The 16,811-nt window shown below is 46.1% G+C and overlaps 2 non-coding genes across 2 annotated transcripts; both read right to left on the bottom strand.

The window, feature by feature from the left end:
- Window positions 1–1,289: 1,289 nt before the first annotated feature.
- TRNAP-CGG (transfer RNA proline (anticodon CGG)) lies at window positions 1,290–1,362 on the bottom strand. Its single transcript has one exon. It is a non-coding gene; the product is annotated as a tRNA-Pro (tRNA).
- Window positions 1,363–2,089: 727 nt separating this feature from the next.
- On the bottom strand, window positions 2,090–2,162 carry TRNAP-CGG (transfer RNA proline (anticodon CGG)). Its single transcript has one exon. It is a non-coding gene; the product is annotated as a tRNA-Pro (tRNA).
- Window positions 2,163–16,811: the final 14,649 nt, after the last annotated feature.

Genomic DNA, 16,811 nt, shown 5'->3' with positions numbered 1-16,811 from the left:
TCATCATCTGTCAGGAATCTGACAGCTCCGCTTGCTTTGCAGAAAAATCTTATTGCCTGGATACAGTGACCGCTACTTCTAACATATTGTGTGGTAGTTTCAATTTTTTTTTTTCCATAACAGCAACACCAATGCTACAGACAGTGCGCGTCGTCGTCGCAGTATATTCAAACTCGCCAACTTCGACAACCCACCGATTCGGTGAAATTCCTTCTTGCCAAATGAGTGGGCCTTATTTCTCCGATTAATCCTATAACGGCCCAGACCGATGCGTATAATAAATAAATAAACGAACGCAATAGAAACGCGCAACTAAACAGCCTGGGATTAAAGCGTCCTACAGCAGCTGACGCGGTATCCCAATTACTGCGTCACGCGGCTTGCTAAGAGGTGGCGCAATGTATGTTCTTGAGCCCAATACATGCAGCGAACTTTATTTCCAGTTACACTGCTTTACCCTTTATCAAGCTGTATCTTGCGATTGGTAATATTTTGTAATATCCTCGCATAACTCCTATTCTTTATATGAGCTATGTGTTGCGACTACAATTTCGCTTCAATTCCAATACACGACAGGTGCGCAATACAATATAACTAAGGAAAGCGTTAATGAAATTTTTCTCTTGCCGCTGTATATGTGCAAAAATGTAAAACAAGGTTCTTGACAGACAGATATTCATTAAGATATTTATCGCTTGTTCATTTCATGATATTTACATTTTTAATATCAGCAGCATACGCTGCTTTGCTGGTTGAGTACGCTTCATTTAAAGAAACATTTTATTGGACTCGACGTTTCGACCAGAAGCTGCCTTCATCAGGAGTGCGAATGCAAGCGATGGGGGTAGGTTCTATATGCAAAGAGTGGAAAAAGAAACAGGTGGCGCAGAGGAGTACAATGGCATTGTAGTGGTGGGTGGGGTAAAAAGCAGGTGCAGGCGGGGAGTGAAAGACTGGACTCGAAATGTCGAGTCCAATAAAATGTTTCTTTAAATGAAGCGTACACTTCGCTCTATAATTTTTTAAGCGGCCAAGTACGTTAAATATATATATATATATATATATATATATATATATATATATATATATATATATATATATATATATATATATATATATATATATATATATATATCGGAAAGAAGCCAACAGTCGGCGAGGCCAAGGAAAGCATTGGGGATTGTACTTCGTCTTTTTTTTTTATTTTTACTTTGATACTCACATAACTGAGTAATATAATCTGTTTAGGGGAAAGATAATTAAAGACTAAGTAGAAGGAAAAAACAACGTGCCGATGGTGGGAACCGAACCCACGACCTCCGAATACCGCGTCCGGTGCTCTTCCAACTGAGCTACGTCGGCCGCTGTCCCACCTGCTACTTTCTTGGGTAATAATGTTGTCTGTATCGACAAGCGCATGTTTGTAAACAAAGGTGGCGCTGTGATCGGTAGCGACACGCTGTATGTGGAAACTCCAGTGAAACAATTGACCATATTATACTCGAATGCAATGGTATCCATCCGGAAGTTGACGCAGGAGCAATCACTGTTCCTGAAGCTCTGGGGTTTAGAGATAACAGTGGCCGGCTGAATAAACCGGCGGTGGAAACTAGCAAAAAACGGCTTGAAGATTGGTGGCTTAAAAGCAGAGAAGTGACATAATGTTAGTAATGTAGGAGCAAAATTTAATAAATAGAATGATGGTTTAGTTAACCATTCTGAATCAATAATTAAGATATATGGAGAAAAATGAGCATGATAGCTACTGCTACCACCCCGTTTCAAAGGGGACGCTCCTATATTCCATCCATCCATCCACACGGGGTGTAGGCAAAGCACAGCGTGCGTATACACTGCGCCAAGCGACGCTGCCTTCGAAACCAGTTCGCGCATGCGAATATCTGAAGCGTAAGCTTCACTTGTGCATGGAAATGGTTTTGCTTATGCCTGGAGATAGTTCAGCACTTTATCAGCCGATTATTCCTGGAATTACTTGGCGAAGAGCGCTGCATTGGCTTCCTTCTCTGTGGATTTTTTTTAGTGTTTAGGGGAAAGATAATTAAAGACTAAGTAGAAGGAAAAAACAACGTGCCGATGGTGGGAACCGAACCCACGACCTCCGAATACCGCGTCCGGTGCTCTTCCAACTGAGCTACGTCGGCCGCTGTCCCACCTGCTACTTTCTTGGGTAATAATGTTGTCTGTATAGACAAGCGCATGTTTGTAAACAAAGGTGGCGCTGTGATCGGTAGCGACACGCTGTATGTGGAAACTCCAGTGAAACAATTGACCATATTATACTCGAATGCAATGGTATCCATCCGGAAGTTGACGCAGGCGCAATCACTGTTCCTGAAGCTCTGGGGTTTAGAGATAACAGTGGCCGGGTGAATAAACCGGCGGTGGAAACTAGCAAAAAACGGCTTGAAGATTGGTGGCTTAAAAGCAGAGAAGTGACATAATGTTAGTAATGTAGGAGCAAAATTTAATAAATAGAATGATGGTTTAGTTAACCATTCTGAATCAATAATTAAGATATATGGAGAAAAATGAGCATGATAGCTACTGCTACCACCCCGTTTCAAAGGGGACGCTCCTATATTCCATCCATCCATCCACACGGGGTGTAGGCAAAGCACAGCGCGCGTATACACTGCGCCAAGCGACGCTGCCTTCGAAACCAGTTCGCGCATGCGAATATCTGAAGCATAAGCTTCACTTGTGCATGGAAATGGTTTTGCTTATGCCTGGAGATAGTTCAGCACTTTATCAGCCGATTATTTCTGGAATTACTTGGCGAAGAGCGCTGCATTGGCTTCCTTCTCTGTGGCCTCAGCAGCGCGCGCTTACGTTGGACACTGTAGTGAATGATTAAGTTAAATGAAACGTAAAAAGCACAATGTATATGAAAAACTAACAGCCAACATTGTTCAATTCCCTTGCGTATTGCTAGCGCATGCAAGGACGACGGAGTGTGTTTTCCGTATGACGAGCTCCTTTGATCTGCTGTGAAGCACCTTCACTTGAAAGAACTATTACCAATAACAATAATGAACTAAAAATCATATTTCGAGCTCATTGTACCGGCAACTTAAGTCAGAATTTCACCGAATAAGAACTCAATCTTTTAGTTTGTTGTAACATATTCGCATACGTACGTGCTGCTAACTTGTTTTATCCTGCTAGATCAAAATACATTTGACGTCTGTTTCATCGTATCAGACGTGCCGAGGTCTTTCACAGGTTAATATCTACATGAAGGCCCGTGAGAATGGCTTCATTTTTTTTTTCTTTTTGTGGTTTAAGAGAGGTGCATGAGCGTAATGGAACGTTCTTCACGATCGCTTGCAGCGAAATTTTCGCGATCTGCTAAGCTTTCTTTAATATACTCGGGAACTTTTCATTCAAAAGCGCGTCATCTTATCTGCTTATTTTGCACCCCTCATAGCTGATTCCAGTTTGGGACATTAAACTCCATGTACCATATATATATATATATATATATATATATATATATATATATATATATATATATACCATGCCCCAGCTGCTTGATCGGATCTACGTTGTACGTACGTTCATCAAAATCTTAGTGACCTTCAAAAAGAAAGTTTGATAATCTGAAAAATAACGCTGCGTGACTTAAATTTGCCCGGATCCTCAAGTCAAGTCAAGTCACTTTTATTTTCAACATTTTACAATGTTGACGGTCTCCCAGGCAAAAAGCTGTAGGGACAGCTTGACGGGGCCTGGAAACCGGCGGCAGGCAACAGTGACAGCAGTACAAAAAATGAGTACAAGAGATCAGTTTACTAACGATGTTTACTCGCTTTTTAGGGCGGGTGAAAGTAATATTAGAGAAAAGCTGCTGCATAAGTTCGGACCTGTTTCGGCAATAGCAGTTACCTTCGCAGCAGCTTTCGTGTCCTTTTCTGTACGAACATACGCACGGGCACAGGTGAATGGAACTGACAACGCGCGGCGCTTCTTACTATATGACGTATAGTATATACAACAAAACATGCACGAGCTGCAGGCGTTTTTTATTGCGCTATTCGTCGTGCGGCCGAACAGCAACCACGGCAATTAAGAGTTGCAAACAAACTATTCAAGTTTCAGTGTAGAAGTGCAACGCACGTTAGCCGCGAAGGCAATCCACCGCCGAAGGGTCTACTTGTGGCGCTCAACGTCCCTGCCCATCGTTCCCTTATTTATCCTACCGCAAGAAACATGTGGAAACAGGTGCTATTTTCTTTTTTGTGTCTCATGGCGCAACCAACCGCACCATAGCTTGCAGCGATATCAGGAATTATGCTCGAAAACCCAGCAAGTGCCGCGCATCCAATGCAGACGATCCGAGCTTTTGCCTACACCACGAAAGTCACTGCTGTCGCCAGCGCCGCCGCATCTCCACTGACGTCACGGGCTGACGCTTGTCTATAGGTCTCTTCGATTTGCCTGCACCAGCTGCACTACTTCAAGTAGTACAGCACCGCCGTCCTCGTTTTGCCAGTGCCGCGCGCGCCGTCTGCACTTCTTTCCTCGTTTTGTCAAGGTGCAGGGCTAGTTCTGCACGAGTTCTCGCTCACTCTGCACTCACTCCAGAAGAGGTGCAGAAAAAGGTGCAGCATGGCGTACGCTCCACTTGGCCAAGAGCAGACGACGCTGCGCATCGTTCTGCATAGCTTTTGTAAAGTCCGTCTCCTTCAGAACCCGGATGGTTCGCTGCTAACGGATCCGCAAATGATTGCGTATACAAGGTAGTTGGGCTGCATGCTGGTGATTGGCATTTTGTTGATGGAGGAGCGGTATTATATGTAGTTGTGGCCACATATGCAGTGGTACGTGGCCGCGATACGGCACCTTCGCGCGCGTTGTCCTATGTAGTATTTTTTTTTTTTTATTGCGTTGTGACCTCGGAAGACGGGTGGATGCGAACAAAAATCAGTTGCGATCGATCGAGTTTCTGTCGTGCCAAGTGTGTGTGCCACAAGACAGCTTGCGCAGCGACTATGCGACATCAAACTTGTCGCCCACGGAGCACATAGAATGTCTGAGAGCGCAATGAGGTACAAACATACGTGCGTCAGCTAGTGCTTTTGGACAAAGCAAGTTCGTGGAAACCAATCCAGCGTCTTGTTAGGCAGTCTTAATGATTTAAACTAGTACTCGTGGCAACTGCTTACAACGTTAATTCTCTCGTGCCCAGGCGCATGAATGGCACCTTTGCAGACCGTCCGATATAACGATCGTGCGCAGTCGCACGTATTTGGTCAATTGGTGTCACTGTTAGTCGTCGTCCCTTTCCGATTGAGCGCTGTAGGCCTACGGCAGCTGACTTCGAAACTGGACGTGATCATGTTACAGCACGCGATGCATGATGCGCGCACGCGTCTGCTAGGTTGCAGAGTCCTACACTTGCGTACTCGTTTTGGCAGCTGCCGCCGCACGCCAGTGTCGGAACTGGCACTGCACGCTCACGTGACCGCCTGGCACGGCTGCAGCACTTTTCAGAACTAGTGCAGCCAGTACAAGCCAAATCTAAGAGATCTTACAAGAACCTTGAGAGTGTTCACCAGCGCCACCATCAACCATAGCGCGGTGGACGTGAAACGTCCTGTGTTACCGCCAGCGTCACGCAGAACGTGATCAAGAGCAAGGGCGAAAGCTGTAGAACCCTCTTACGCTACCTATGGCTTCAAGACTGCCAGGACCGAGACCCCCGTAAGCTACAAGCAGATCAATTAGGGGAAATGAGGGTGCTCGTTATAATACATGAAGGAAAGAAGCCAACAGTCGGCGAGGCCAAGGAAAGCATTGGGGATCGTACTTTATGTCTTTTTTTTTTATTTTTGCGTTGATACTCACATAAATTATTAATGTAATCTGTTTAGGGGAAATGTAATTAAACACAAAGTAGAAGGAAAAACAACGTGCCGATGCTGGGAACCGAACCCGGGACCTCCGAATATCGGTATCGCTCCGAATATATATATATATATATATATATATATATATATATATATATATATATATATATATATATATATATATATATATATATATATATATATATATATATATATATATATATATATATATATATATATATATTTCGCAACAAACAGTTTCCGGAAAATAGAAGGTGCAAAGTTTTTATCAATCATATTATTTGCACTACATTAAGCGTACCGAGCTCAATATAAAATAGCGGACGTTGGTTAATTGTGCATTGCAGGGTGAGGGTACAATCTTGAAACCAAACTAGCGCACTTCAAAACAAAGACACAGGAAGAAAACGACAATAACGACGAGGGTACAATGCTCCCTTGTGGTTCTTTTGAAAATAGCGACATCATTTTGCGGTGCAGAGAGTTGTCAGTTATGATAGCTATTACTTTTAGCAGCATTTCTTCAATACCGACTATAATCTTCCTGAGCCTGTGCAGGGTTTCAGCCTCCAATCTAAGGCAGAATATGTGTAATATTCTTGTTCGAGGAAAGCAGTGACTGCGTCATGTAGACACATGCTGTTGCTGCTAGCTCTGACGAATGGGTTGATGCTCCACTTATTGCTCCTGCTTTAATTCAAAGAACGGTTTAAAGCGTGTCTCAGTCCTTAGTGTTACAGTTTTTTCATGGGGTGCAACAACTTCGCTCGTTTCCGTATATGAAAGAAAATTTGCTTGGCGCTATTCCTATGGTCCCCTTGATATTTAGAACAGTCACAGCGTAGAGTTGATGAGTGCGGAAAAATTAAACTAGATGCAGATCTTGCGAAGTGATACGCATGATGAGAAAAGGAATGAAGAATGTTGGCAAAAAATAACATTCCGAACTATAATACACACTCTTATTCGTGAGAAAAAGGCTGAATTGTCCATTTAAATATTTCAAAAGAGCAATGCATCTTCCCTTACTTTTTAAGCGTCTAGAATAAATTCAGATATTAGGAATCTTAAACATGTCAAAACGTCCTGTTTCTGCCGGCCTTTAAGTAGCGCAGACAAAGCTAGACATCGCAAATCTGGTCTGGAATTGTACGGCCTCATGCTAGCGAGTGCAGCCTCTCCTGAAGGACTGCGACAGCACATTTTACCTATGCAGATGATTCAGTTTTGCACCAAGAAACATGACGGACATTTTATTCGCGGTGGCTGTCCCAAATTTGGTGTCGCAAGCGTAAACTATCTTTTTTTTTTTTTAATTCTTCAAACGGAGACATCGAATTATATTTTTTTCCTCCTTGCTTGCCTTGTTAGAATTCTTGATGTAGCTTTCTAAATGGCTTCATTTTCCCGACGTGCTCTCTTTCTCGCTGAGGACTCACGATCTCCGAAAGGTGTGGAAGAGAGGTACGTTGGGCAAATGGGGAACACAGAAGGCACTGCGTCCTTTTGAAATTGAACACAATAGCGCTTGAGCTCTACGACCCTTTGTTTATCATGATACGAGAGCTTGGTGGTGGAGTCTTGCTCATACAGTGGAATAATATATTACCATCCAGTTCTCTCGAAACAACTATTCAACAACATTTAAAATTACATAAGTTTTTGGTCTTGGTTGGTTTTTATGGCACATAAGCTAAGGCTATCAAAATGGGTTAAATTTCAGTTACACTGGAATGTATGGTCGGCGAAGAACCCTTACGAGAAACTGCTCTTATCCTAGTTTTCTGTGAGTTTCATCCTTGGGAAAACCAAACACCCTACAACCTTTGGGCAGCCGTTAAATTTCCGTGGCACCCATGCAAGCATCATCAGCCCATATTGAGGCGCGGTTGCAAAATGAGTGTACTCTTGCATCGGCACCACGTCATGGCTTCAACAAGCACAAGCTAAGAGAAAACAATTTGGCGTCCTGTAGCTCTTAAGTAGAGAAGCCGGAAAAGAGAAATGACAGCATGTACGCTGCCTAACCTAACCACATAGAGAAAGAGTGGAAAGATCCACCTGTGTGGCCTCTTGCAGGTGTGATGCAGCTGCGTTGCGTTTCCCTGCGCTGCACATAACTTTCACCGTCGTTCGTGGTTAGGCAACTAGCCTGAGGTAGGCCTGTTTGGAGAGGAGGAGCGAGCAAGCCTTGTCGAAAGGTGAATTTTTTTCTACCCGGGAACTCTGTTTTCTTTCATGTAACGAGCCTCTTAGTATTGTTTTCCATTGTCTTAGATTATCTGATGAACTTAAGTGATATCGCCCCCCCCCCCCTCCTCTAGTAAATGAAATCAAATTAATTCTACTGGTCACTTACTCTTGGTCCCCTTCTTTGATGCGAAAGAGCCACAGTACGTCTTGCCGCGATACTGACACTTTGTTACCATGCAATCCATGGCTTCGTTATTCGGCAGTGTGCCCTGTTTTGGGCACGATTGTTTACTTTCGTTCTGAGGTTTAGAGCTTAATTGTACTGTTTTTCCTTTGTCTCAGTTGGGAAAGCTGAAAATGGTTCTGTTAATCACTCATCGCCTCCTTAGCATTGGCGTCTTTAATGGCAATTTAACGTCTTAGTCAATTTTAATTTATCAAATTTAGTCTTTGTTGCATTGTTACGGTGGTTTAAATATACCGCCACTCCGCGTGTGTTTTGCTCTAAGCTCGTCAGATGGCTTTTAGAAGGGAGGGGTGGGGGTATAAGTGTGCGGGTTTGAACGTTTGGTAATAGAGATCCAAAATTTTCGGAAATTTAGAAAGGCTTGCAAAAGAAAACGTTCCTTCTTTATTTTCCTTTCTGTGGTGCGCTCATAACCATTCTTTTTTCGTTTTATTTTCATGAACAACGAGGAACATGGGGGGAAATAGGACAAATTGCAAGAACAGCGTGTATTTATTCGAACTTTCAAAGACTTTACCTTTAGCAGATCAGTAATAAGCAAACTTACGTCGTGAGCCTGAAATCAAATGCATGTGACCACATGCAAATTTCTTGCAACAGTATACTACTGGTTTTTGTATGTTTATACTACTATCCGTGAATAAACATCGTTTCAATCACAATTGACGCATGCCGCCAGCGATATACACCGCGATGCGAGAACTCTTTCCCATTTCGGCGCACCAGTAGAATAATGGTTTTGCGTAGTCACGGCATAAGTGCCTCACCACGAATATTAATTAGTCCACCATCAAAATTGCCAACACACAGCATTTGTCAAGCTCTCTACAGAATACTCCATTCGCGGGTACTTCGTTGAGCAACGTTCCCTCAGATGTATGGGAATGGGACAGGTAGGTCACCGCCGCTTGCGGCGGGGGCTAGCCTGCCTCCGAATTTTTATCTGTTGTAGGCCGTCATTGCACCCGCCACCGCTTTGGTGGTGGACGACGGCTGCTGTTGCGGCGCGCGTCTTTTTATCCCTCTTCCTTTTCTCTCCTCTATTTTCTTTTCTGTCTGCACGAGGCAGTGGAGATGGCTCAATTACAGAGCCAGTAGCAGGCCCGTGCATTTTCTTTTCCTTCTTCCTGCAATCGCAACATCAACAACATGGAGAACCTTCCAAGGCACCGCCTATTCGACTGTTGTTGTTGTTGTTGTGGCTGTAGGAAGAAAGAAAAGAAAATGCACGGGCTTGCTACTGGCTCTGTAGCTGAGCCACCTCCGCTGCCTCGTGCAGACAGAAGAGAAAATAGACAAGAAAAAAAAATTTGGAGGACGCTTATGCTTCGCCTTCAAGAGTGGAACGCGATAGCGTTATTGCACCTCGTCGAGAAAACTTACTAAACGCAAGGGTATTGGGGCATCCTCGCACCGGTACCCGCGCGGCCCGAAGGGGAGAAGCGGGTGAGCGAAGATAGTGATCTAAAGAAAGGAAAGACGCTTGATTCTACAACCTGTGAGGGTGCACGGCGAAACGTCAGGGGCGAGTGGCGCGCCACGTGTCGGGGCAGCGCCGCACATTGCGAGGAGGGGTTCTTCTGTGTTTGCCGCAAGATGGCTCTGCATGTGCGCAGAGCGCAGAAGAAATGTAGCGGAAACGTACTTCGCTACTCGTGTAACTGCGACTTCTGTAAGTAACATGCTCATAATTACCGATATACACTGCAGTATAACGTTCTACGGCATGTTTCTAAGGCAACACCGCATTCACTAGAAGCGCTTTTGTACCGCTTTCAAGCATCGAACTCGTGGCTGAGTGGTAGCGTCTCCGTCTCACACTCCGGAGACCCTGGTTCGATTCCCACCCAGCCCATCTTGGAACTTGCTTTTTATTTATGAAGTGCATGCCGGGATTTATCGCTCACTGGACGCCGACGACACCGGCTTTTCTGCGACACGAGCTCGTTAACGCTACCGCGTTAAAAAGAAGAGGGAGAGAAAGACGCGTGCCGCAACAGCCGTCGTCCACCACCACCGAAGCGGTGGCGGCTGCAATGACTACTATACAACAGAAAAAAATTCAATGGCAGGCTAGCTCCCGCCGCAAACGGCGGTGACCTACCTGTCCCAGCCCCACCCTATTCGGCTGCACAGCTCTGGAGTGAAATGGTCAAGAAAAGACGCAGTACACTTGATATTGTTTTAACGCGATAGCGTTAAGGAGCTCGTGTCGCAGAAAAGCCGGTGTCGTCGGCGTCGGCGGCGTTGGACGTGAGCGATAAATCCCGGCATGCGCTTCATAAATAAAAAGCAACCTCCAAGATGGGCTGGGAGGGAATCGAACCAGGGTCTCCGGAGTGTGAGACGGAGACGCTACCACTCAGCCATGAGTTCGATGCTTGAAAGCGGCACAAAAGCGCTTCTAGTGAAAGCGGTGTTGCCTTAGAAACTTGCCGTAGAACGTTATACTGCGGTGTATATCTGTAATTATGAGCATGTTACTTACAGAAGTCGCAGTTACATGAGTAGCGAAGTACGTTTCCGCTAAAGCTGATTTATTTATAGGAAGGGAAAGGCGCGGTAACTGTCTCACTTGATTTCTGTGGACACCGCAACCGCGCCGTAAGGGAAGGGAGGAAGATGGGAATGAAAGTGGAAAGAGAGAAAGAGGAGCCGTAGTGGAGGGCTACGGAGTAATTTCGACCACCTGGGGATCTTTAACGTGCGCTGACATCGCACAGCACACGACGCCTCATCGTTTCGCCTCCATCGAAACGCACCCGCCGAGGTCGGGTTCGAACCCAGGTACTCCGGCACAGTAGTCGGGCGTCTTACCACTGCACCACCCCGGCGGGGCAAATTTCTTCTGCGCTCTGCGCACATGCAGAGCCATCTTGCGGCAAACACAGAAGAACCCCTCCTCGCAATGTGCGGCGCTGCCCCGACACGTGGCGCGCCACTCGCCCCTGACGTTTCGCCGTGCACCCTCACGGGTTGTAGAATCAAGCGTCTTTCCTTTCTTTAGATCACTATCTTCGCTCACCCGCTTCTCCCGTTCGGGCCGCGCGGGTACCGCGGTGCGAGGATGCCCCAATACCCTTGCGTTTAATAAGTTTTCTCGCTCTCTCCCCTTCCAACATCCAGCGTGCGTCACTCGAACAGTGGTGTTTAGGCGATGCGGCTCCTCTTTCCGCTCACAGCGCGATTGCTAGGTGCAGCGTCTGATGCCGGACGCCTCTGACGTGATCGCTGCGCCGTAGCGCTTCTGCTGAGAAAGCGTCCCCTGCGATGTGTGCCGAGCTGCTTCCGAGGAATCATGCTTCTGCGTGGTTCTCCCAAGCGAGATAGAGGACGATCCCATCAAGGCGTCAGCCCCATGATCGCGTCCACCCTCATGGCGCGTCGCTGCCCGGCTTTCTCCCTCCGAGACATCGAGCGCACTTAGAGTGTTGAGTATGAAAACTATGTCTTTGTGTGACTCAAGAGCATACCGAGCGAATGAGTTGGCGGTGCGAACGAGGTGCAATAACGCTATCACGTTCCACTCTTGAAGGCGAAGCTTAAGCGCCCTCCAAATTTTTTTTTTCGGTAACGTGTGCTGTTTTTCGCCTCTGCAAAGTACCGACTTTCTGTGAGCCTTTCTAGGCTCATGGATCGAAATCCCATGCGCGAGACGTGCGCGAGATCTTTGCGCGAGATCTGTCATCTGTGCGCCAGGTTCCGTGAGATGTGTTCTTGTTTAGCGTTCCTGCCGTCTGCAATCCCAGACTTGAACGCCACGCTACAGGAGCGATGGTGTACCGTCCAAACTCAAACTTGCCGGAGAGAGCGTGACAGATACTGCGCCTTACGTTTCCTGTAAACCAATTATATTTATATGTAGCCCTGCAACAAAAACCGATAAGAGGCAAATGTTAGGTCATGATAGGTAGGCGCCATTCTTCTCTGAAGAGACATCTAAAAGACGTAATTTTTCACTCGATGACGTGCACTGATAAACAATACTGAATCATACGCTTTTATTTCACTGAAATAAATTTTCTTGACGTAAATAAATTTTCTCGCGACAAGAAATGCTTTGTCAAACGAGTAGCATAAGGAAATTCATATGCCGTTTGGAGGCGGGACCGCATCATCGTGCACTTCTAGATACATCAGTCAACTTTTCTTCATTTATTTGACCATACCATGCATTCATCCTTCATGACATTAATTTTATGCCCCGAGGCAACAAAAAAAGTTCATGCTCAGCGTTACAGTACGGGCACTGCTCGCTTTTTTCCCGCAGTGGCAGCTTGACACCCAGAAAGTCTTCTAGAACCTAGACTTCAAACCGCGGTGAACCTTTCTCAATACTTGCAGTAGTACAAGACGGTAATCGACTCTCATGCACTATAAGGCCATATGGTAGTCTAGTATTCTGCTCTCTCCTTCTTTTACTTGTTCGGTGAAGGTACGTCAATGCATGGCTGAACTGCATGTGAAGCCACATAAGCTGGAGCGTTTGCCTGGTTTCCCCTTAAACTCATACCCGCCGCTAATAAATCCAGCATAAGGTTATTATCCTCCCTGAAAAGCACATTTACAACAAAAAACGTTGCCCGCAAAAAAAAAGCTTTTATTCGAGTAAAGCAGCTTATATATGGGCAAAGGTCTTTCTGCGCGATTGAAGCGAGCAACAACTCGTTCAGCCATTTTCTTCGCCTTAAGCTGTGAGGTGAAGTATACTGTTACGTTCAGCCATCCGTGTGACCTGCTTTCAGCCAACTTGTTCGCAGCACGAACATCCGAGGGATGCTGGCATAACAAGCGATGAAATGCGGCTCGACTGCCGAACGAGGGGACCCACGTTCGGTCACGGTCGCGACAGCCAGTCACATAATTTTTAAATCGCATTAAAAAAAATTTCCCCTCTTTTCACTTTTTGCTCAGCTAAAGAAAATAAGAAAACTTTTTTTAGCTGTCAAGTCATTCTTTTTTTTTTCCCCCGGCTTGCGAGGCATATTATTTTCTATTACTTTTGGGTAGCCTCACTATAATATATGTCGTGCTGTTAAGAATACCCCGTAGGCAAAAGAATAAGACGTCTAAAATCTACACGGTGCACTTAACTGAACCCCCTCCCCCTCCTTTAGGAAGTAGTAGTAGTAGTAGTAGTAGTAGTCGTTATTTTATTATATATACAAAAGGAAGGAAAAGATGTTTGCCAGCCCTGGTATCTGATATCTGAAGCACCTTAACTGGGGCGGCGGAAATAAAGAGATAGCGAGGAAGGGGTAGAGGAAATCAAAGAAGTGAGCGATAGAGAGAAAGGACAGGATAGGTAAAAACAAAAAGAAATATAGTTAGGAAGCAATGCATGATATCAAACCAAGTAAGCCTTCACGCATATGATAATTGCTTTTAAACGGTAGAGTATACGTCTCTTCATTCGTCTGCACAATTTATATATCCCCCATCTTCATTCTCCTGTTTCTTCTCTGCCACCCATGAGTACTGCCGGAAAAGGTCAATAGACCCCTGCTTCGGCTCATGCGTCCACACAGGTGCAGTGCAACTTTGCGCGCGCGCGCGCGCGCGTGTGTGTGTGTGTGTGTGTGTGTGTGTGTGTGTGTGTGTGTGTGTGTGTGTGTGTGTGTGTGTGTGTGTGTGTGTGTGTGTGTGTGTGTGTGTGTGTGTGTGTGTGTGTGTGTGTGTGTGTGCGTGTGTGCGTGCCTGCGTGCGTGTGTGTGTGTGTGCGTGTATGTGCGTGTGTGCGTGCACGTGTGTGTGCACGTGTGTGTGCGTGTGCGTGCGTGTGTGTGTGCACGTGTGTGTGCGTGCGTGTGTGTGCGTGTATGTGCGTGCGTGTGCGTGCGTGCGTGTGTGTGTGTGCGTGTGTGTGCGTGTTTTGTGTGTGTGTGTTTAATGACGTCTCCGCGTCGTTATCAGCTTCCGTCAAGTCAGTTCCTGACGAACGTATACGGAACACATACAATTCCCGTCGGCCCCGGAAGGCTACTGAGAGAGCGTAAGCCCTCGGGTGCTCGTATTGAGTCCTCGGGGTCTTCTTAATCTCGTCATCGCGTAAAGCGCGCACGTCTCCGTCCCATTGGTATGATACCCGCAAGGGCCTAGCGCATAAAGAGAGGGGGACGAAAATAGACAGTGAAGCCTCGCCCGGCGATTATCAGACGATGCATGGCGCCAAGTCGAGAATGCATGGCGCCGCGCGCGAAGAGAAGCTGCACCACCTGTCCTCTCTTCCCACAACAGTTGATCCGTCATGCCTCGCGTGCATGCACGTTCGTATAAAGCGTTTTCTCGTACTGGCCGTTGAAATGAGCGTTACTTCGGGGCTGACCGGAAGACGTTCCTCCGCGGTCTGTCTGGACCTCGTCTCACACTCAAGCTTATCCGCACTGTGGTGTGCTTGAACACGTCAAAAGCGGAACAGATGTGAAACAGACTCTCCGGGCGATCTGCAGCCGCGCATGTGTAGGCACACGCCGCACTGGCTTCGCTGCATGGCTTTCCAGAAGGCTTCGGTTCCGGACGTCGCCCCGCCGGGCTCGTTGACCCGTATACATATGGTCCAGAAACGAAACGGGTCCTTTGGGTTTCATTAAGGGACCACCGCCGTATATCTACAGCGAGCGAACTGTCAGGCGAAAAGTGCTTATGACTCGTCCGATTAGGCGCGGCTCATCGGGCCGTCATTTGCTCATGTCCGCTGCCTCGTATACTCGAAATGTGCGGAATCGTTTACTACGCACTTGTCCACTTTTCGGACCATCTGCGTCTCGATTCTTTGCAAGTCGCCCGAGCTCCTTTCGATCCCCCCCTATCCGTGCTCTTGCTACATCCGTAGCTTTCGTCAATGCATAGCCATGCGCATTTCTAAGAACTAATTACGATAGAAATCGAGTTTTCGAAAGTGCATCGGAAAAATTCTGCTCACAAAACCTGTCTGTATAATAATGCTTGTATAAGAATTGTAGTAGTGTGCGCAGGGCCGTTATACCGCGCGAGATTTACGCGCGTGATCGGCTATCTCGCACACCGCGGCTTTGCGTTAAGAGTAGTCGAGGTCGCTACTGTAATGCATCACTAATTAGTTACGGCGCAGGCAGCTGTTGCAGCCTGATGGCAGCAGAGACAATTGATCTTCCTGCAGGAGCCGCGCAATAGGGCGAATGCGGACTCACTTCCCTCTGGGATCTTGTGTTTCCACCTGCCTTGTGTCGCAACCGCAGTCCTTGTGTGTGGGCGCTTCTTGGCACAGAACGCGCGATCGCCGCCGGCGGGAGTTCGCAATCTTCGACTCGGACGCCACGGAGCGGTTTGCAAGAAGGCAAAGACCCAAATAAGATACCTAATAAAAGCAAGAACTGCATAGTCACTTGTGATTTTTGAACAATCAACCAGAATGCTCGAACCACGGAAAAAAAAAAAAAAAAAGATAGCATTGTGTTGCGGTTATGACTATATGGGGTGGACTTCTCGGTCTTAGTTTTCCGGAGTTCGGCGGACGTTTTGATAGCGCATAGCGCTCGTTTCACCGAAAAGCCGCAGCCGTAAACGGCAGTCGAGAAAGATCAAATATGGTGGACACTAATTAAGCTTTGTCTTTAGGTGTGCAATGGGAGTACGTTAATGAATATAAGCGGATAGCACGCTATAGGTAGATGACTTCATCCGTTGGTTACGACGATTAAAAAAAGGAGAAAGGAAAGTGCTGTATTGGAACTATGTCAATATGCAGCAGGGAAACGCGCATCTTAACTCAACAAATTATAGAGCAAAATATAGGGGAACAAAACGCTCAAAAACATTAGCCCGCCTGCGAATGTGGTATTACACGATAGTTCGGCAGCACAGACTATAGTGAGCCTGTCTACTCAAAATATGAAAGTTATTGCGTCCAGTAATTAAGGTGCTCAGCCGAGACTGCAACTGCAGATAGGCGTACACAGTCACATCCTGGGCTTCGTGAAATATGCACATCGTCCTTGGACCGCCGAAATAAGTAGCAAAAGATTGTAGTAAGAGAAATTAACTCAAATATGTCTTTCGTAAGAGAATTGTTTTTTTTTTTATATATTTGAAGTACGTGATTGCCTGATATGTGCAAGTTCCCTCTTTTATAATCAGTGCAGATTATTCGTTATTGAGGCTTTCCAACAATCTCAAGAAGACGCCCTTGCAAAGGTATCCTAGATTGCAATATCTTCTGCATGAGAATGCAGTGTTTCGTAATATCTGCTGTGTGAGAATCGGTTTGCTTATAGCTACTGCTGCTGAGTTTAGGAAAAATATCCGGAATAAAAACTATAGGAAGCGTTCAAAAGCACACGTGAATCGACAAGAAACGTAATTTTCCCGTGGCCATATATGACCTCTTTTGGTTTGCAGTGTTAGTAATCCCAAACTTATGCTCTAAATTTCGCACCGCTAAGGATAAATGCAGGTAAATACTCATGCAGTGCAATCCGCTTTATATCATATTAGCCGGACTG

Source organism: Amblyomma maculatum, chromosome 2, assembly GCF_055883805.1.
Source record: "Amblyomma maculatum isolate TAMU_Amacu chromosome 2, ASM5588380v1, whole genome shotgun sequence".
Classification (NCBI taxonomy): domain Eukaryota; kingdom Metazoa; phylum Arthropoda; class Arachnida; order Ixodida; family Ixodidae; genus Amblyomma; species Amblyomma maculatum.
The sequence above is the reverse complement of the archived record's forward strand: the minus strand, read 5'-3'. Positions and strand labels throughout refer to the sequence as shown.